General features: G+C 42.8%; 1 protein-coding gene across 1 annotated transcript in view; it reads left to right on the top strand.

The window, feature by feature from the left end:
* LOC117445970 (inactive N-acetylated-alpha-linked acidic dipeptidase-like protein 2) overlaps positions 1-22278 on the top strand; it is a 656924-nt gene that overhangs the window by 236836 nt on the left and 397810 nt on the right. The gene's annotated exons all lie outside the window — the stretch shown is intronic.

The following is a 22278-nucleotide window of genomic DNA, read 5'->3' as shown; positions in this document are numbered from 1 at the left end:
TATTTAGTGCCTCTACTGTGACATGTCTCCATGCTTTAATGTTAAAAAAACTCTTTATTTTTCTCATACTGCCTGTGCTGCAGCCCCTCTTTTCACCACTGTCTGAAACCAGAGCCCAGTCTGCTCTGATTGGTTAGCTCGCCAGAACTGTTGTGATTGGTCAACCGCTTAGAGATGTCCTACCCCTATCACATTCAATGTGTTGGAGCGCTACCAATAGCAGTGCGGGTGTTGCATAGTGATCTCATTATGTTGCGGAAGTAATCAAAGGAGTCCAATGGAAGCGTTTCTGGGGGGGGGGGGAAGTGTGTGGGAGAGAAACTCCTAACATTTGGATTTTATCCTTTGCAGACCATTTACATGCACATATAACATATATAACACACTGCCGGTTAGGGAAAAGCATAATAGGACCTCTTTAAAGCCAAATCGTATTGAAGCTGGAAATTCAACCTTTCTACTCATGCCAGATTTAAAAATAGCCTTCATATGACGTGGGAAACAAATACTTCTCCCTTTTTTAAAGTGTTTTCAAACCTTTATTAAACTCATTTTTATTATAAGCACTAAATAAAGTAAAGCTCAATGCAATTATACATATTTGGGAATCTGGTCATTCCCTGAAACACATGTTCTACCTTGGCCTCAGGCAGAGGACATTATATCTCTCTGTATCTCTGTGACTCGTTGCTACTGTATTTAAATCCCCCTCCCAAGATGGATGACCTCTCCGACCCTCAGTCTTGTCCCTACTTCCTGTTTTTCTGCCCGGTCTGGCCAATGGGGACGTGTCATTACCGCTGAAGTATCTTTAGTCCTTGTAAGAGTCCCACTACCAAGACCCTGTAGAGCCCCGCCAGATGTCTGGACTGCTGTGTAAGAGTGTGTGTGTATGTGTGAGGGGATGTGTTTAAGAGAGAGAGAGACAGATGCTGGCTGTCTGCGCTCCAGTCCCCTGTGCTAATACAGCTCAGAAGAACAGAAGATGTGAAAGGACACCTCATTATTCATATCAACCAGACTTTATTCAACTGCCAAATACTGTTTTTATTACTGGGAAATATTTCTATAAATGAATCAAAAGAAATGGGGTCTACCCATTAGAGCAGGTGTCTCAGACTCCAGGCCCGCGGGCCAGACGCGGCCCGCGAGACAGTTTCTCATGGCCCCGTTGTTGATATCATGTAATAGTGTTAATCTGGCCCGCGCGTTTACGTTTTCAAATTTTAATTACATTTTTGGATTGATCCCGCTGCTGGCAGGGAACTGCTGCGCGCAGTTCCCTCGCCCCTCCCCCCTCCGAGGGAACTCCGCCACGTCAATCAAATGCGTGCAGTGAGTGATCCAAAAGTGACAGAGTGGAAGGAAAATATATCGCCCAGTCATGTCTACATCAAAACTTTCTGTGCTGAATGCACTGAATAAGAAGTTGCAGGGCCAGGGCCAGCTTGTCAGTGCAGCATATGACAATGTCAAAGCATTCTCTACAAAACTGGTGTTATGGAAAGCCCAGCTCCCTCAGAAAAACCTCTGCCATTTCCCAGCATGCAAGGCTCTCATGGACAGGGGCACAGCATTCAGTGGTGAGAAGTATGTTGATGCCATTGTGAAGCTACAGGAGGAATTTGATCAGCGGTTTGCAGACTTCAAGACACACAGAGCCACTTTCCAAATGTTTGCAGACCCCTTCTCCTTTGATGTGGAAAATGCCCCTGGTGTGCTTCAAATGGAGCTCATTGACCTGCAGTGCAATTCTGAGCTCAAAGCCAAGTTCAGGGAAGTGAATGGGAAAGCAGACAAGCTTGGACAGTTCATGAGAGAATTGCCCCCCTCCTTCCCTGAGCTTTCCAGGATGTTCAAGCGGACCATGTGCCTTTTTGGGAGCACATATGTGTGTGAACAGCTCTTCTCCACCATGAACTTCAATAAGTCAAAGTACAGGTCCAGACTTACTGATGAACATCTTCAAGCCATACTAAGGGTTTCAACGGCCTCCCTCAAACCAAATGTGGCTCAGCTGTGTGAGAGGAAGCGCTGCCAGGTCTCTACCAGCAAGGAGTAGGCAAGAGCAACTGTAAATAGTTATGTTGTGAAGAACCGTTCATGTTAAGAAGATGTTGAAGAACTGTTAATGTTGTATTTTTTAATACATTTTTTGTGGAATACTTGAAGCGGCCCAGACGTGCCCAGACTCTACGTCCAGCGGCCCCCAGGTAAATGGAGTCTGAGACCCCTGCATTAGAGGGATACTTAAACCCTAAAATCATCAATTGTCTTTCACAAATAAATGCTTCAGAGTAAGACAGTTTTAAATATTTAAAAAAGTTAGGTTTGAGTGACATGTGTTGGAAAGTAGTGAGCAGAATGGATAAATAAGATTATGCTGCAATAGCTTGTTCTGATATGAGGCCTGTAGTACTACGAAGCCAGTTCAACAGACCCTGGATATGTTTGAGTTATCTGGCTTAACTAACCCTAACAAACGAGATCTCGCTAAGCGGCCCTAGTATACGACGCTGATTTTCAACTTGATGAGTCACCACAATATAGACAAGCTTACTGACAGCTGAGCGTTATACTTCATGAGTGAACTCTAAATTATCATGTTATACAAATATGAAGAAGTTAAACTTTACACATCCATGACTTAAACACTTAATCCAGGATAAAAGCAACTAAATTGCAACTGCAAGGTGCAGAAACCCAATACACGGGGGCTCCAAGGAGATCCTCTCGGTCCTTCTTGGATATGGCGGTAAATCCTAACCACACGTGACGCGACGCCATTGTTGCCAAGGACATCACCCGCCCCGCTGAGGCGGCCACCCCATGGATCAGATTATTCATCTGACCAATGCAGCGGTCCGGATAATCGCTACCGCCATGAGACGGGAGGGCGGGGGTGTCCGTCTGAGGGGTAATCAGGGAGACACCCAACACGCCAAGATTATTAGCCGCAACCGCCATCTGTGTCCCGAGCCTGAATATTTTATCCAAATATTCTAGGGTATCTCGGTCCCGTGACAGCGGGGGCAGAGGTTTCTTTCTCTCCGCCCAACCAGCTGCCTGCGGAAGCAGATGGGCCGCCAGGCTCTCGTCGAGGAGGGGCACACCGGGACACGCCGTGTCCGAGCGGCCCTGCACCCTGTTGATACCTGCCATGGCTGCTATTGGGGCCTTCGTCCTCAATGGCTCCCACCATGTCGCCTCCACACTAGGGGTGTTGACAATAATCGTTTCTACGATGCATTGCGATGCGGACGTGGACGATTTGGTATCGAAGCAGTGACGGAAGATAATCGGTTATAGCGTAGTAACGTTGCTTCCTGATTTTCCGGCCGCGGCTTTACTATAACGTTTTTTTCTGTCACTTTAATATCAAATCGGTCGGTGACGCAGAGATCAGGGAACAGACGTGACAGCGGCACAGCAACACGGAGCAGTCTACTTTATCCACCAACACAAGAACACCAGTCCAGAACCAATAGCAGAAGGACCCGCTCTGAATCACTCCGTGTCGCTGCGGCACAGGGATTTATGTTTTTCAAAAATAATTGCGTTACAATCATGTCAGGTTTTTGGTGGATTTAATTAAGTCTTGGATTGCAAAGTATGAATGTCCTCTAGCAATTTTCAGACGATATACGTGTGTAAAGTTTGTGAAAGCAGGAGGAAAAAAGCTTCCGTGATCACCGTCTCCTCTCCGTTCGTCCAAGCCCCGCCCCCTCCCTGAAAATAATGAGTGACAGGCTGATAGTGACCCGATAGAAACTTTATTATTCACTTAGATATAATGAAGATAATTTAATCTCATACATTCATGGGATTTATGGAACAGTAAGACAGAGAATGTAAGTGTGCACCCACATGCAGTATTTTTGTTTGTATATGCTATTGTAAATACTCCTGTTGTCTGCTGTGTTCAGACTCAAGTCCTGTGTGTGATGCCTCATTCAGGACATTCAGTGTCCTTTTTTTAACAGAAGACCGTGGCTAGAAGCTGCAGCTAGACTGCAGAAGCATTATTTCACACAACTTCACACACAGATATAGGGAGGCTAGACCTATACTATTCATTTATTTTGGTTTATAAATTAATGTCAAGACATTTATGTTATTGATTTCTGAAGCACTTTCTAAATAATAAAAAGAGAGTTCATATGTATTTACTGCATGTATGCATTGATGAAAAATAAGCCATGTGCAGTAATATAGAAAATTGAGGATGCAATGCATTGGTATGAATCGCGATGCATCGTGATGCATCGGGATATCGAATTGAATCGAATCGTTGGCAGGATAATCGGAATCGAATCGTGAGACCAGTGAAGATGCACAGCCCTGCTCCACACACTGCCAGATATCTGGCAACGGGGGCGAGACGAAGGCCGGATGCCCTGTGCCGTAAAACCCCTGTCGAAGGCGGCTTACTGGCCTCGGTGGCAGCGGTGGGGGGAGCGGTAGGCCCACACGCTCCGCTGTCAGGGTCATCACCGCGGGGAAGTCCAGGCGCGCAGACCTGTGTGCTGGATCCTCCTGGCCGCTGGACCCGGAAGTACCAGACAACGAGGCGTCCTCGTCGTCTTCCTCCACCCGGCCCCTCGGGATGGCGAACACGAATGGCACCTCGTCATCCTGTTCACCACCTCGAGGTCCTGATCCGTATTATTCTATTCAAAATGCATATATTTTTCTACAAGGAGAACCCCTTTTAGGGTCTACCTACTACAAACATAACACATCAGCTTTATTTATTTTTTGAAGATGATGCTGCAGTGTTGTTTAAAAGCCTGGCTCATTAGACACTCATGTACGCTAACGGAAGTATCATTGCGTCTCCTGGTGGCAAGACGAAGAAGAAGAAGTGAGTCGTTCCGGGGTTTGGTGCTGTACTTCATACATACTCAAACAATCCCAGGCAATTTGGTGAAATGTAGGCCACTTTTCATGTGCACTTATGTGGCAGGAACAGAGGCGTACCCCACTGCTCTGCGTGACTGCTAAGAAGCTGTTGCATTGCACCTGTTTTGTGTGATTGAAAGGAGTGTTTCCTTTCAGGCTCTCTGTGTTTTTAGAGCTTTAAAACACCCCTCAGTGATTTCAATAGCATCTTCCTTTTTCAAATGGAAAAATAAGACACAAGGAGCTGACAGGAGTGCTCCCCAGTGGAAAACGCAGCCAGTGGAGGAGCTGTTTAGAGTAAATGTAATTCCGCTGTTTGCCATGGCTCTGTATAGCATTCCCCAGACTTCCCCCCCCCACCTCTCAGTTTATTGTTTGGACTTTGTTGTTTTCCTCTCTCCACCCTCTCCTCCCTCAGCTTGTTAATTTGACTCTTCCTTGTAGCGTTGTGTCGATGCCGTGTTGTCGTGCACTGCCTGCTGAGACAGCTTCAGCACATCAAAGCCTCTGCCTCCTCATACATATATTGCTCCGAATTCTCTCATGTAGCATGTTACTGAATGTTTGGATATGTGGGTTGTCTATATGTGCGTTCCAACCCAGTCTCACGGCATTTCGTGTTATAGTCACGACATTTAATCTATTGATTGGTGTTCACCAACACGATTTTCCCCTTTTTTTCGTGTCACACAGAACGATTTTAAAAGCAATGTATTTCTATTGGTATGTTTCGTGCCTGCAGCACGTATTTTTGTCCGGTCGGGTCTTAGAAGACCGGAAGCTGTGGGGTTCATAAAAACATGTTCTTACTCAATATCAAGCCACGATTATTGTTTTTATTTTAAATTGTATAATGTCGGACTCTTTTTGTCGTCTGTGAGGAAAATAAATGGGGGTCAGAGCCTCAGAATACTGAAATCTGTAATTTGTTATTCTTTTCTAAATAACACACTGTTATTTACTCACCAATAACACACAATTATCCTTGTTTTTATTTATTTATTTAATTCCATAATCTCAGGCTTTTTTGGGGTCCGTCAGGAACTGAATTTCAAAATAAAAGTAACCGGAAATAGACATAGTATCATTGCGATACACAGCCAATGAACTGATTACTCAAGATCCACAGCTATGGTTTAAGCTCGCTGATTGGATGTTTTAGCCGCAATGCGTGTAGGGATATGGTGTTCATGGCATATCAAATCCGAAAAACTTTTTTTTTAAAAAGAAAATACTTTATTCCGAGTGTTTTTGCTTTTCACCATATATGTAAACATGTATTTCCATTTGAGGGGGGAGTGATTAGAAAAATATGTGTTACAACCTGCCTTAAGGCTGGAACAAATAGGGAGGCCACACAGAGTTAAATGCCAAATATCTGTTTATTTAACAGGTTATAGAAAAAGACCTCTGATGAATAGTGTATGTAAGAATCAGACTGTCGTGTGAGCAGTGTGTGGAAGGGTGTTGTAGCATGTTGGAGGGTGCATCACATAACACAGGCTGTAGGCTGAGGTTGCTGCAGCATGCCAGGATCTGAATCAGAGAGTGATCCTTGCAGCTGGGCAACCTTTATACCTTCTTGTGGCTCCGCCTCTTGATGGGCGGGCACAAACAGGACGACACTCCCAGTACCTGCCAGAGGACATCAAGGCAGGGAGCACAGCCAGGCAGAAGGGGGGAGGGGTCGTCACACCCCCTCCCTTAAAATGGAGGACCCACTAGGATCCTCCAACCTGAGGCACAAAAACACAACCACCAAACACAATAGACACAACCAAAGTCAACCTTGAAATGTTCGTACAACCTGCAAGCACATCTGTAGCCTCTTGCTCAACCCCTCAGCAACTTTGGTACCCAAGAAGCATTTTAAGAGAGGGCAACTAGAAAAAACAGACACCCTTGCAGGGAGGAAAACACTAGTTAACCTAAGAGGTTATAGCCCTGGACATGGCATCAGCCACTGTATTATCCACACCTTTGACATGCCTGATGTCCAGATGAAAAGGCTGGAGGAAGAGACACCAACGCATAAGGCGTTGATTTGGATTCTGGAGCGAGTGCATAAAGGTTAGGGTCTTTATAGACCACCAGGGGCCCAACTCCACTCCCGACATACACCTCAAAATGTTTTGACGCACAGATGAGTGCCAGTGCCTCCTTTTTAAAGATCGAATAGTTTAATTGATGAGTTACATTTCTTAGAGAAGAAACTCGCCGGGCATTCGGAGCCGCTCTCATCAACCTGCGCGAGTACTGCCCCAGCTCCAACCTTACTAGCATCCACATGAAGAATGAAGGGCTGGTCCATCTGGGGAGCTGCTAGGACAGGAGCAGAGCACAACACAGTTTTCACAGCCTCAAAAGCCTGTTGACATCGAGGAGAATTCAAACTTGACCATAGGGCTGAGAAGAGAGGTGAGGGGCGCAACCACCGTAGAGAAATTCTGACAGAACCCACGATAGTACCCCACCATGCCCAGGAAACGAGAGAGTTCTTTTCTGGTTGTGGGAACAGGGAACCGGTCAATTGCCAGCACCTTTGCCTCACTGGCTTAACCTGTCCTTGGCCAACTACTTTACCCAGGTAGGTGACTGTTGCCTTAGCAAACTCACACTTTGCCAAGTTAACGGTCAGACAAGCCCAGGCAAGACGTTCAAACAGCGCATTAATGTGTTGGAGATGTTCCTCCCAAGTGTCACTGTATACTAAAACATCATTCAGATACACAGCGCAGCCAGCAAGACCTGACACCACCTGGTGCATCAGGCGTTGAAACGTGGCTGGGGCATTTCGTAACCCAAATGGCATTACAGTGTATGAGTACAACCCACTGGACGTGATAAATGAGGCGAGAGGTCCCGGGTTCATATCCCGGACGAGTCCCCACTTGTTACAACCTGCCTTAAGGCTGGAACAAATAGGGAGGCCACACAGAGTTAAATGCCAAATATCTGTTTATTTAACAGGTTATGGAAAAACACCTCTGATGAATAGTGTATGTAAGAATCAGACTGTCCGTAGTGTGAGCAGTGTGTGGGTGTGTGGGTGTGTGGAAGGGTGTTGTAGCATGTTGGAGGGTGCATCAAACCTAACACAGGCTGTTAGGCTGAGGTTGCTGCAGCATGCCAGGATCTGAATCAGAGAGTGATCCTTGCAGCTGGGCAACCTTTATACCTTCTTGTGGCTCCGCCTCTTGATGGGCGGGCACAAACAGGACGACACTCCCAGTACCTGCCAGAGGACATCAAGGCAGGGAGCACAGCCAGGCAGAAGGGGGGAGGGGTCGTCACATGCATGAATAAAAATAAAGAAAATGTTAACAAGGTGAAAAAAGGTAATATACACTTTTAAAGTCTTTGCTGGTGCCTCAAAGAGGAGCGAGATAGGTGATAACTATAAATGAACCGAAAATAAATAAATTAACAAGTTTCAATCTTTTTTTATATTGGATATGGTATGTTATTGGTTATGGCCATGTTCTTATGATTATTTAAATACAGTTATGTTTCATATGGGTGTTTCCATCAGTGACGTGCGGTGAGGTTCATGGCTAGTGAGGCACTGGCCATTTCTCAATGTCGAGTATACCTGCTGCTGCAGAGCCCCTATTTCAAGTATACTACGTCATCGAGTGGCGCTGAATGCTGGGCATTTAACATGCATTTAAACAGTCCTTCGGCGCCACTCAATGACATAGTATACTTGAAATAGTGGCTCTGCAGCAGGTTTACTCGACATTGAGAAACGGCCACTGACTCTTTCAGAGTCAGATTTGCAAATATTATACTTTGACCTTCATTGAAATATTCTGTTATTTTCAAAAGCTTTTTTAGTCTGATGTTTCGATTAATTCAAAACAGACCCTTCAACAAAAGGATACCCAAAATCTAAATATTGGATTGTTCTCTCTTAGTAAGATCCCATTTTCATTACAATTGTGGTCTTACCTTGACTTGAAGATGAAGTCCATGCTATCCTTCTGGACAACAATCTCTATTACTTTTTTGTAAAAGTCCTCCTTATCTTCCTCTAGTTTCAAAAGTCTAGCTTGTTGTTTGCGTCTACCGTCTCTGCGTAGAATAACAGTAGCATCAAGAACCTGTGGGCTCACGTGCGCCCCCTTCAGTGCAGCAGAGGTTATTGCTGCCTTCCTTGGTGCTTTTCATTGCCGTTGTATGATGAGACCAGCGAGCCTAAATATCATATATACGTGAAACAAGTTATTTAGAGACTATGGATGGCGAGGACATGTAATAAAGGGATCTACAACATTACATTTGTGACCTACAGTGAGATGGTAACAGCAGGGTTGCCAACTTCCAGAAATGGAGAAACGGGACGCATGTGTCCCCCGCGCGCGGAGATTTTCGGGTTTCTGGCGGATTTAGTTACTTTATTTCGGTTTTAGGGTTAGGGTTATGTTATTTAATTATTTTGGGGGAGCCAGCCCCCTAGGGTTCGAGGGGTCAAACCCCCCAAAACCCTCAAAATGCATAGAAAACTATGCATACCTATTACACAATACAAACACAATGGTCTTACACCTGCATTAGGCTACAACATCACATTGTACATCAGCATGTTCAAATCGGATAGGTGGGCACTAGGGACATCTGGGCACCTCGATGTACAAACAACAAGACAAATGGTATTAAGTAATGCAAAGTATACATGATGTGAACATGCACGGTACATCATTATTAGACTTAATGTTATCCTTCAACCAACCATTTTCCCAGCATTTTCCCATCAATCAGCTGACTGACACACACACACACACACACACACACACACACACACACACACACACACACACACACACACACACACACACACACACACACACACACACACACACACACACACACACACACACACACACACACACACACACACACACACACACACACACACACACACACACACACACACACACACACACACACCAGAGTTCCCGTTTTTTCGACGGTCAACATGTGACAAAATGAGAAAAGTGCCGGTCAAAGGTCTTCTTTGTTATTTATTGTGCTTTAAAACAAATTGATATGATTCGATATTAAACAAACTAATTATAGTAGATTAACTACATTATTCAAAAGTTTACAGTAATTTACAATAACACGCCCCTTACGAAAAAACACTATAGTATTACTATTGAGAATTACTATAGAAATACCACAAAAAACTGCTATAGTATTTCTATGGTGTTTTGGGACACACTATAGAGAATTACTTTAGTAATACTATAGAGTTGGCTATGGTGATCTTATAGTGAAGTTACAGTTATACTATAGTGTTTCCTGTAGTATTTATATGGTTTTTCGGGCCACTATAGGAAATTACTATAGCTATACTATTGAGTTTTACGTAGTATCACTATAGTGCTTTATATATTATTTCTATGGTTTTTTGGAACACACTACAGAAAATTACTATAGTAATACTATAGAGTTGGCTATGGTGATCTTATAGTGGATCTATAGTTAATTAGCTTTAATAATTATGTATTCATCCCTATAGTAAGTATGGTATCAACAAATTCAAGTTAGCAAGCAGAGCAGTTTCAATTTGAAAGATAGGGACTTTATTAACAAAATAAAATACATTGTTCACAGAATATGAATACGAATAACTTAAATGTAAAACATTTACAAGAACAATTTCAAGCCCGAAACAGAAATGGTTGGGCAATGAAATTAAGGGAAAAAGTGTCCCAACCCCTATATATAAACACATTTCACATTCATATACTTACAACCCATGCCTCTCTACCAAGTCAGAGATGCAAACTTTGACACGTGTGAGGCTGGTCTTCTCGGTAAGAATGGCATTAGTTTGCAGTTCATCAAATATTTCTGGAATTTTCTTCTTAAGTAGATCAGTTAGGCCGTTCAGAAGAACTGGTTCTTGGCTGAACAAAACAATAAGAGCAAGCACAGCACAAAGTAAAGTTCTGGCCTGTGTGATTTTTTGAAACACAATTTAACAAGCATGGTACGTGTATACCTGAGTTTGACAGACTTCTCTTAGGACAGGCTGAAGATCCGGTGCTTCAGAAAAGTGCACTTGGAATCTGTCAAAGTTACTGATGTTCTCACTTCTATCAACAGCTATAAACTCTTTGAAGTCTGTGTTGTATTTTAAAATCCTATCCAGGATAAATCCAAATTCACCTGTTACTTCCAGGAGATGGTTTGTGCTTTGGACACTGTAGATTATTCTATTAATTTCCTTTTTGCTAGGACTTTAACAGATTCCTGCAGCTCATTCCCGCTTCCTGTAATTATAAGAAAAAGACAAATTCATCCTGATGATGACTAATCATATTATGCCAGATTAAATTAAATGCCATCATCTATCATCTTCTAGTTAAACCCATTAATACACACCTTATATAAATTATAAGCAGTATGGTAATTTTAAATTAATTAACTTCACCCATAAAGACAACTTCTAGAGAAGCACAGGGGATATTCTGCTCAGCCTCCAGTGGCGTTTTCTCCTGAAGGCTGGGTATTTCTTCATATTTTTTATTTGTATTAAAAAACATCTCTCCGCTGTTGTCAGTGAGTATTTTACAAAGACTGAAACAGCGCCCCTCTAAATTAATGTGTGGTGAAACACAGTATTGCACGCTACACTCACTCTATACTACACCCGAAGTCCGCTGTGTCAGGGACATGTCAAGGAAAGCCCGCCGGCCTTCCCTCCCAACGATTTGATTGGTCGGAAGGAAAGCCCGCCGGCCTTTCCCTTCCGACCAATCAAATAATCGGAACGGAAGGCATGCCGTGCGTGACGCTGCATCTCACATACACAAGTTGCCTTTCGCGACAAGAGGCAGATATGAAATCTCCCTTCTACACAATATAATATTTGCAAGTATAGAGTAGTGACTGATGTTTTAGAAACAGGTAAACTGTAGTGTACACATACTACTAATAACTTTAGTGCGAGTAAGTTACGTATTTGCACTGTAAGAGACTGTATATCAACGCAGCATGGATAATTTACAAAGGCTTTAAAAACACAGCAGGAGCCCCAGACAATTATACAACTTGTCATTATTTCAGTACATTTCAATTGGTTTTATTTTCATAAACAGTTATCAACCGTTAGTGCCAAAGCAGTAGGCTATACTATATTAATTACTGCTGTATAGACTACAACCACTACTTGTTTAGCTAGCATAAACTCAACAAAGCTACCGTTAGCTGGCTGACTGACGTTATTTTGCCGCTAAACTGCACGATATAAAATGGTGGTCTTCAAAGCGGATTTAATCCTCAATCACAATAATAATATTCAAAGTAATACTGGGCAAGTAATGACTAGACTAGAGGTCCACCCCCACTGAAAATATGTTCACATGGATAGGTTCCCAAATACATTTTCACATTCTTTAAATAGTAACCCCTGTCCATGTTTATTTTTGGGTAGTAGATTCAAACTATAGGGCTATCACTATGGGCAGCAACGCTGTAAATATTGACAAATAAATCCAGCAAAATGGCACAAAAAAAGACTGGTAGTGGCCTGGCTGAGTGTATAATGTTTGAGTGTGTGCACACGTGTTAGTTTTAAAGACCCCCATAGAGCTCAGTTTATAACTCGAACCCTGATTGTGATGCAGCAAACATTGAGAAAGGTTGAAAAATGATTGGTTGAAAAGGTTGAAATTAGTTATTGAGTGTTATTATGAATTCAGACTTATTCAAATCTGAGCTGTAAAACTAAAAAATAATTATAGTCTTGACTGCGAGACAATGGCAAAATAATATATATTAAATTGATTGTACTCGCGTATAAAAAGTGTTAGGCAGCATTGTTAATGGTGCAGATGCTGATCTTGGACATGTTTCCATCCATAATAACAACAGGGCATCATGCCTAAAATATATGCCATGTTCCAGACTAGTGATATAGCCGATCACTAGAGGGAAATGGAAACTGTGTTCTCCCTTTGTGGAAAAAGAGAAAATAATTGTTTCTGGCACATTTGACTTATCGGAGGCAGCGTGTTTTTTGCCAAGTTGATGCCCCTGGTAGTGAGGCAATTTCCGCTATCCTTTGAATGTAGCTGCCATGTGTGGGGTTTTCTGTTCACCGATTTATTTCCATATCCCCTCGCTGTGTTCGACAAATGAGAACTGCTGGCCATCAGTTTGTGACTGCTATCTGTACGTGATCTCTTTGATAATTTACACCACTGGCAATGGTATAATTGTGTTAACCTTTATCATGAAGCACCTCTTTCCAAGCGTTCTCTGATGTATCCAAACAGATACTGTTCAAACGACTTCCCTGTTCTCATTTCTGAACTGGTTGACAGGTTTGTTATTTAGAAACCTATGTTGGAATCAAATGAGCCCAATACATTGTGACTGGCATATTGATTTAAATACAAGGTTGCTACAAGACATGTTTACCGATGGTTCATTTTAAGAGGAAAATAAGTTCCTCTGAAGAACTTCAGAACATGTGATTTAAGCATCTCTACTATCATTTGCTCTGATGAAGGAAAAACACAATCGCTGATTATGTAGTCAATCAACTGCATTTCCTAGAATTACATTGGATACTAATACTTTTTTTGCCAAGTAGATTTTGGCTGAAACGTAGTTTCTGTATTGATTATTTTCACGGCCCACATATTTTTCTCCCAATCCAGAAAGTTTAACATTCTCGAACCACAAATAAAACAGTTTGAGTTTAACAAGTCCAGGACTTTCAAATTGGAAAACAGCAGGGTTGGTGACACGCAAAATGCATAATTTGACAGATGTATAATTGGTAGGGCTGTCAAGTTAACACAACATTTTTTTAACGCCACTAATTATTTTAACGCAATTAACGCATGTGTATTTTTTGTCCTCGGCCGCCCCGTAGTTTCAGAGCGCATCGAGTTTAAAATACCATCTACAAGCTGATGCTGACAGCCCCGCTGATGCTGAAAAGTCAGCACACTCAGCACGGATAGTGCGCGCAACATGATTGCAGCGTCCAGGCAGCTCCCGTTCGAGCATATGCCTTGTGTTGCACATAGCTCCAACGATCCATCTCAGTGTCTCTCCACACACACACACACACACACGCACGCACACACGCACGTTTAATATTCATGAGAATGTTTGTCATTGTTCAAATGATAATAAACAAACATTTGCATAAAGCATATTTGTCCACTCATATGTTGATAAGAGTATTCAAAACTTGAAAAATATCCCTCTAAGGTACATTTAGAACAGATAAAACATTTGCAATTAATCACGATTAACTATGGACAATCATGCGATTAAATATTTTAATCGACTGAGAGCCCTAATAATTGACCAGCCTTACTCTGCCTCTGATTGGCTTACCCTGACAATGTTACCCTTATATCACTGATATAACTCCTAGTGTTTTAACCTAACTATACCAACCAATAAAAGGAATTAGTGGAGCTTGGTGTGGCATGACCTTATCAGTGGGGGAAAATCCAACAACATGCTGTGGAATAATTAATCAGGTTCTTACTTTTCGATGCACAGTGATCGTGTTTTTTCAAAAATAATCTATTGTGGTGTTCGGGATGTTCTGCTGTGAAACAAATGGCCTTTTTGTCGAATAAGACATTTTTAGGAATGTCAAACTTTAGAATCTCTTGACCATCCCAAATGGGCAGTTTGCATTCTGAATATTTAATTCACTTACTAATAGGTTAAGGAAAGGTGATGGCTACCGCAACTTCAAAATAGTGTGGTCATGGCAAGTTCACTATTATTCCATTATCTATAGGGTTAGTTAAAGGGTTAAGGAAAGATTGAGTTCCTGATCAATTTAAGTTCTGTGACAGCATGTGTTCTGCATGAATATCATAGGGCTAGGGTTAGCCCATACCCATCACACTTGCATCGAGTTGCCGATAATACATCCATACAAAAGTGGGGTTTATGTTGGCAAAGGAAAAAACTTTTCATTTTATCTTGCTAAAAACACCATCTAGGTGTTTTTTGTTTCAAATTAGTCCTTTTGACCCACTGTTTTCAGCTAAAGGGCTCTTAACACAAGTGAAGACTAGCTGATGTGGAACAAAGTGGAACATTTCACAAGTAAAGAGCGATATATTTTTCTCAGGTGGTTGGTACCAAAAACAGAACTCAAAGATAAAAGAAAATGAATATTGGACTTAAATTCACAACTTCTGTATGTAAAAGTCAGATAACCATCCAACAACCATCCACATCCATGATCTCCAAACCATAACACTCTGCCTCACTACATACATGGCACAATGTTTCCTGTTTATTTGCATTGAACATTGGCATTATCGTGAATTGTGAGGTACATAATCCTCCACTTCAGCATACTTAAATTATTCATTATAATGTATGTATTTTGGTACCAATTCAAACTTTTAAAAAAAAAAAACAATACAGGACTTTTTACTGGTTTAAATTGAACCTAGGATTAACTTTGGGTTTTTTGTGTCGAAGATATGATCATATGTTACATGGAAAGTGGTGAGCTTTGCATTATCCATTCAGGAAATGTCTGGATACTGGCTGCTTGAACATTGAAAAGACTCACTCAAATGTATCCTTCAACTACTCTCTTGTCTTTGAAACACTGTTTTTTCAAGTGGTAATACCCCTTCAGCAACAAACTCAAAGTGACATGAATAACACTAAGCATCCTATCAAGTCAAATGGTTCCAATTTGAAGGCAATTTATTTGGGATCACAATTGAAGTTCTCAGCCTGCTCAAAGTAAGGGCATTCAGTATGAAGTGAATCTATCACAGAACTCCTGACTTCCCTTTTTCTCCCAAGGTGAAAACTAGCTTTTAGTGAGTTCTGTTCAGGAATTAGATCACGCTGTAATGACTGAATGAACACAAGTAGAGGACTCAATAGCATGACTCAGAGACTGAGGCTTAGGATGCAAAAAAGGTATTTATAGCCAAGGTTCGGTACACGGGAGATCAGTCAATAAGGCTACCAAAACAGACGAGGAGTAGGCAGGGACCGGGTCAGGACACAAAGCTGGGTCAGGTACACGTGGAATCAGATACTAGGAAAAACACTGCTGGAACGCTAGGAATAACTACGACGAACTGGCACTGAAGGGAATGTGGATGCAGACTAAGTAGACAGAGGGAGAGATAATAATGGGACACAGGTGAGGCTAATTAGGGATGGGAAGCAGGTGGAGTTTAATCAAGGTCAGGAAAGCTGAGACTGAAATGAGAGAAACAAAAATGAAAACCAGAAAAATAACAAAAACATCAACATGCTGGCTAGGCCCTTACACACACAGTTTTCGGAGGAAGATCTTTCTCTGTTCATTTTGTTGAGAGTAGGACTTTGCTGGATTCATTATAGTGAATTGGCTGTTTAGTGGGACACTACTGAACAGTCGAGATTGGGAGCTGCAGCTGTAGCAATAGCATCAGTGCGGGCTGAATTATGCATGGAGGTTAAAGCTTCTGAAAGCTTCTCCTCATGATTTATTAATGTCTGCTTGCAGATAGGAATGGATTAGGTCTGCGGCAGGGAAACCAAACAACGACACGGTCACAATGTTCACGGCGGAGTTGTGTTACAAAACGGGATTGGAATCAAAGCCGGAATGATGATGTTATGCTGTCGACTTCCAACATTTGTGAAACGGTGGGTGCTCACAGAATTTTAAGTTTCATTCATTGTGTATGAGACAGACTCACAAACTGTGGGAAGACAAATGCCTCACCTTGAGCTGCTCTGAAGAGCCCGGATGAAGCCGACTGCTTCATAGTATGGCACACTGGGATCCAGTGGTGTGTCCAGCCTTTTGACTGGGGTCTATATAGAATCAAGTCTTTCCAACTTATGCAAGTGCCCCACTGCAATACAATTTAACAGCATGCCTTGCATTTGATCAGAACACATCTTAAAGAGGCCCCTTTATGATGTTTGGGGTTTTTCACTTTCCTGTAGTGTCTTCTATAGGTTTTGTGTACATATAAATGGTCTCCAAAGTATTTATTACAGAAGTGGTTTCAGGGAAGAAAGTGCCATTGATTACCAATGTATTTTTTGTTAAATTACCAGTGATTTACGTATTGAGAATTTAATATAATAAACCATACTTTATCTGTTTGTGAATTAGAGAAATCTGTTATTCCAGAGTGATTGGATAATCGAATGAGAGAATACAGCATTAGTATCTTCCTAAGACCTAAATATATCCAAAATATATGGGATGACTCACCATACATAAAAAAAAGATGAGTCTTATTTTATTATAACTACAAATGCAAGAAGAAATAGCTCTGTAAATAAGAACAATGTATGTTTTATGTAAAATACTGACTTTTGATTTGTCACGTCTATGCCATCATTAGGTATTTATACAGGCAAAGGAAAAGTGTGCCACCATGCTAAACTTGTATTAACTGTGTGAGTTAGAACCGAGCAAGACAGAGATGTTTCAACATTCTTTCTTCCCCCAAAGCCTCCGTCATCGTTATGTCTGAGTTTGTTGAGCTGCTCACCTCTGTCTGCTGCAGATCTCCATCCACATTACTGCTTGGTGACTTCAACATCCATGTCGACACCAGTACATGCACCTTTGCCTCTGAATTTCTTTCACTACTCGACTGCTTCAACATCACACAGCACGTCCAAGGTCCCACCCACACCAAAGGTCACACGCTGGACCTAGTGTGCTCTATTGGCACCCCTCCCTCCCATCTCCAGTGCCTGGACCTAGCTGTTGCGGACCACCATGCCATACTATTTTCTGTTCCTGTCCTTCTGCCCATGCAGCGTGCGAAACGCACCATCACATTCAGGAACACCAACACACTGAGTGCACGATAGCATCCCACCTAGCCTCCATTCCCCTTACCACCACAGTGGATGGCCTGTTGCTCGCTACAACACAGCTCTATCCCTCAGCCTTGACTCTCTAGCCCCCCTCAAAACCCGGACTGTCTCCTTTACCCGTTCGGCCCCTTGGTTCACCACTGAACTCCGTACCCTGAAGGCTTCTGGTCGTCGGCTTGAGAGACTCTAAAAAAGAACTGGCCTCACCTTCCACCATGAAGCCTATCAGGACCATGTAAAGGCCTACAAAGAAGCCCTCTCCCGGGCTATGTCTTTGTACTACTCCACCCTCATTGGCAACCAACAATGTCAACCGAGAATGCTGTTCTTCACCATAAACCGGCTTCTCCTTCCCCTCGACCCACCCCATCCTCCAGGTGCTCTCGACCTCTGCTCGAAGGCAGCCCTACGCACCATCTGCCCCATCATAGTTGACATAGTGAACTTGTCCCTGTCTTCTTGCATAGTCCCAACCTGCCTCCAAATTGCCTCAGTCTCTCCAATCCTGAAGAAGCCTGGCTTGGACCCGGAGGACCTGAACAACCACCGGCCGATCTCAAACCTTCCATTTCTCAGCAAAATCTTGGAAAGAGCAGTTGCCACACAACTGCAACACCACATGTCATACCATGAGCTCTATGAACCCCTTCAGTCTGGCTTCAGACCCCACCACAGCACAAAGACTGCCCTCATTAAAATCACAAACGACCTCCTCATCGCATCTTATTCTGGCCTCATCAGCATTCTCATCCTCCTGGACCTCTCTGCAGCCTTCGATACCATATACCATACCATCCTCCTCAGCCGCCTGTCTGACTACCTTGGCCTCAGTGACACAGCTCTTGCCTGGCTCGAGTCCTACCTCTCTAACAGGAAACACTGTCACCATCAGTGACTGCAGCTCCCCTCCGGCCCCAGTTAACCAAGGTGTACCTCAAGGCTCTGTGCTTGGACCCCTCCTATTCACCATCTACATGCTCCCACTTGGTCAAATCATCCGCCAACATGGTCTCAGCTTTCACTCTTATGCTGATGACACACAGCTCTATCTCTGTACCAAACCGTCCACTCAGCTCCCCCCTCAATCCCTTGTCAACTGCCTACATGACATACAAAACTGAGCAAACCTGCTCAAAATCAACAGCAATAAAACAGAGCTCATAATTGTGGCTCCCAAGGCACAGCTCGAGAAGGTTGGAGACCTGCTTCTCTCCATTGACAGCTGATCCATCTCCCCGTCCACTGAAGTCCGGAACCTAGGAGTCATCCTGGACACCACCCTCTCTTTTCAGGCACACATCAAATCTGTTACCAAATCCGCCTTCTACCATCTCAAAAACATTGCCAGACGCCGGCCTTCACTCTCTGTGGCAGAAACACTTGTACACTGTACACTGCCTTCATCACATCGCATCTGGACTACTGCAATGGAGTCCTGTCCGGGGTTCCCAGCAAAACTCTGGACAGGCTCCAATACGTCCAGAACTCTGCCGCCAGGCTTCTCACCCGCACCAAGCCATGGCAACATATCACTCCCACACTCATCCACCTACACTGGCTGCCGGTCAAGTCCCGGATTCAGTACAAAACACTCCTCCTCACGTACAAGTTCCTCCATACCCTCGCCCCCCAGTACTCATCGGACCTCCTCCATCCCTTCACCCCTTCTCTGAGTCTGCGGTCCTCAGACACGGGCCTGCTCTCCATCCCCCGCTCTTGCCTCCTAACTGTTGGTGACAGGGTGTTCAGTGTTGCGGCCCCCACCCTCTGGAATGCACTTCCTGCCGAGATCCGTAATGCTGCCTCCCTGGACATCTTCAAATCATCATTAAAAACACACCTGTTCACCCTGGCCTTCGGGCCCTAGCCCTTTCTTGGTCCCCCGGCATCCTTTATTTTTTGTTTGCCCCCTGGCCTTCGGGCCCTAGCCCTTTCTTGGTCCCCCGGCATCCTTTATTTTTTGTTTGCCCTTTGATTGTCTGTTTGTTTTGTTTGTCCACCATGTACAGCGACCTTGGGTCCCTTGAAAGGCGCTATATAAATATCATTTATTATTATTAGCTGTGTATCCTGTGTAGCGCGAAATGGAAGAGCAAGAGCGCCTGAGATTAAAATATCCCCTATAATCTGTGTTTTTAATCATGTTGCAAGTACACATGGTGGTACAGCCCTGAGCTCACTGAGACGGCAGGATCCCCTTCACATCCTCACACACCGCTATAATCCTCTCGTACTGTCACAACAGCTACATCTGCTACCTGTGTCATACACAATCCTATTATCTCCCCTTTACAATCTAAACACCACTGGAGGTGCCTGACATCATGTTGCAGAGATAGACAGGTGCATCCTGTTTGAAAATCCCGTCACACCGGCTTTGCTGAACTTTGCCTGCCAGCCTATTTCACGGCTGATCCATCATGCATGTCAAGTGTGTCTGTTTAACCCACTAAAGGACACACTTGGCCTTCATTACACCATTTCCTGACTCCCAAAATGCTTTGCTCTCAAGTTTTGTTGCTGGCATGATTCTGGTTGTGTGTGGGTTGGGATGTTGGGTGTGCAGCAGAGCTTCAAATTGGCTCTCCTTGCCTTGCGTCGAGAGCCCCAGTTTTCCGAGGTAATAGACATGCAAATAACAAGGTGTGGGGGGGGGGGGGCATATGTGCTTATATTTCCAGGCGCCATTACGTCTCTGCGCTTGGTCAATAACATTATGGAAATGTGCCGTGGAGTCTTTGGGTCTCACTGTTTGAGTTGGATAACAAGGCAGTCCAATGAGCCTGTTAGCGCGGAGACAGTGACAGAATGAGGTGTTTGTATTGTCGCACAATGTATAGAAGCGGGAGGGGGAGACTGTAGAAGAAAGGCAGCGGGCGAAGTAAAAAGTACAAGTGATCAAAGTTCCACACTTCCCTGTTTACTCCATTTACCAAAGGAAACATGTGCAAACACATTTTCTCACTTTGTTTCTTCGCTGTCAAAGTTTATGTTTGTCGAGTTTAATTGCTTATCAGAATCAACATCAGGTTGCAATTTGAATCCACTTGCATAAATACGCTTATTTTGTTTGGACTGAGGCATGCTTCAACACAGCAGTGGTGGAGAAAGTATTCAGATGTTTTACTTGAGTTAAAGTACCAATACCACACTATAAAAATACCCAATTACAGGTAAAAGTACTGCAACTAGAATGGAACTTAAAGGAAGTATTTAAGTACAATGAGGAAAATGTACAATTGTTTTATTATTTCAAAGCAGAAAAAGCTAAAATGCATACATTTGCAAGATTGCTGTCAATTAATTTGTATGTCAACCCAGCATGGTTTTAGTAACTTAAATCAAATGTTGGATGGTTTAATCTATACCAAATAATTATAATTCAAGAGTTTTATCTAAGTTGTGTGTGTCAGAATCATAATTTGCAAAGTAACTATGAAATAAATCTGTGAAATAATTTAAGTGGAGTTTTAATGAAGCTCTTGATGCTGGTTGTGAACATAGACAAAAATAAGGAGTGTCTCAGGGATTTCCTTTATGATTTATTGTGAACTGAATTGAAATGTGCAGACAGATGCAAAGGCACACATGTATTACTTGTTATTGAAAGGGGTGTGTGGTTTTAAAGAAAGGAAACAAACATAGGCATTATCTACCATTAAAGTCTAACAATTTACCACAACATTTTACAACTACTTCTAAACAGATAAAGGATTCCACTTAATACAAATGTACTACTAAATCACTAACATAAACTACTATCTTTAAGTAACAACACACATCACTTACTTGTAGTCAAGGACGCACACAAACTCAACTATCTTTCCATTATGTGAGCAATCTGTACAGGAGCACAAATACACAATTATTTCCTAAATGTAGTATAGTAGAAGAATACAGTACTATGAAATGGAAATACTCGGGCAACCCTGCCACAGACTTGTGGATTTTCCGATGCCGACAAATGAAGTTGTGGTTTATCTAGAGCGCGTTTTCCTTAATTGCCTTGGCATAATTATCGCCATTCTCAAGACAATTTCCGCGCCCGGAGAGGTTTGTTTTGTCTGCCATTTCCGAAGTGCATGTGTGTAAGAATAGAGTCCAGTGGGAGATTTGAACATCTGTGTCTCACTGCCTCTGTATGCCCAGGAGAGAGCTGAGAATAGATGGTTTGCCTATAAGGAATGTGCTTCAGCAGGTGGAATATAAAAAGGAAGAAAATAAACGATATAACATATGGTTAACCTTGCACTTACTTATACTTTTGTACGGTTGCAGCTTGCAATCATTACACTTGAATAACGCTGTAATTATGTTGTCCTTCATGGGAGTAAGCATTTAAAGAAGACAAAATGAAATAGACAAAAGGTTGTTGTTAGGGCAGCTATTCTGAGACGGTTAGTCCTGTAAAATGTTTTTATTATTTACTTTTACCCAAGAGGATACATATTGCAAGAATGGATGTTGGCTGTATATGACTATTATATAAGCTTCATTTTAAAAAAAACGATATTAAGTTCT

This window comes from Pseudochaenichthys georgianus, chromosome 4 (assembly GCF_902827115.2).
Source record: "Pseudochaenichthys georgianus chromosome 4, fPseGeo1.2, whole genome shotgun sequence".
Lineage (NCBI taxonomy): Eukaryota > Metazoa > Chordata > Actinopteri > Perciformes > Channichthyidae > Pseudochaenichthys > Pseudochaenichthys georgianus.
The sequence above is the reverse complement of the archived record's forward strand: the minus strand, read 5'-3'. Positions and strand labels throughout refer to the sequence as shown.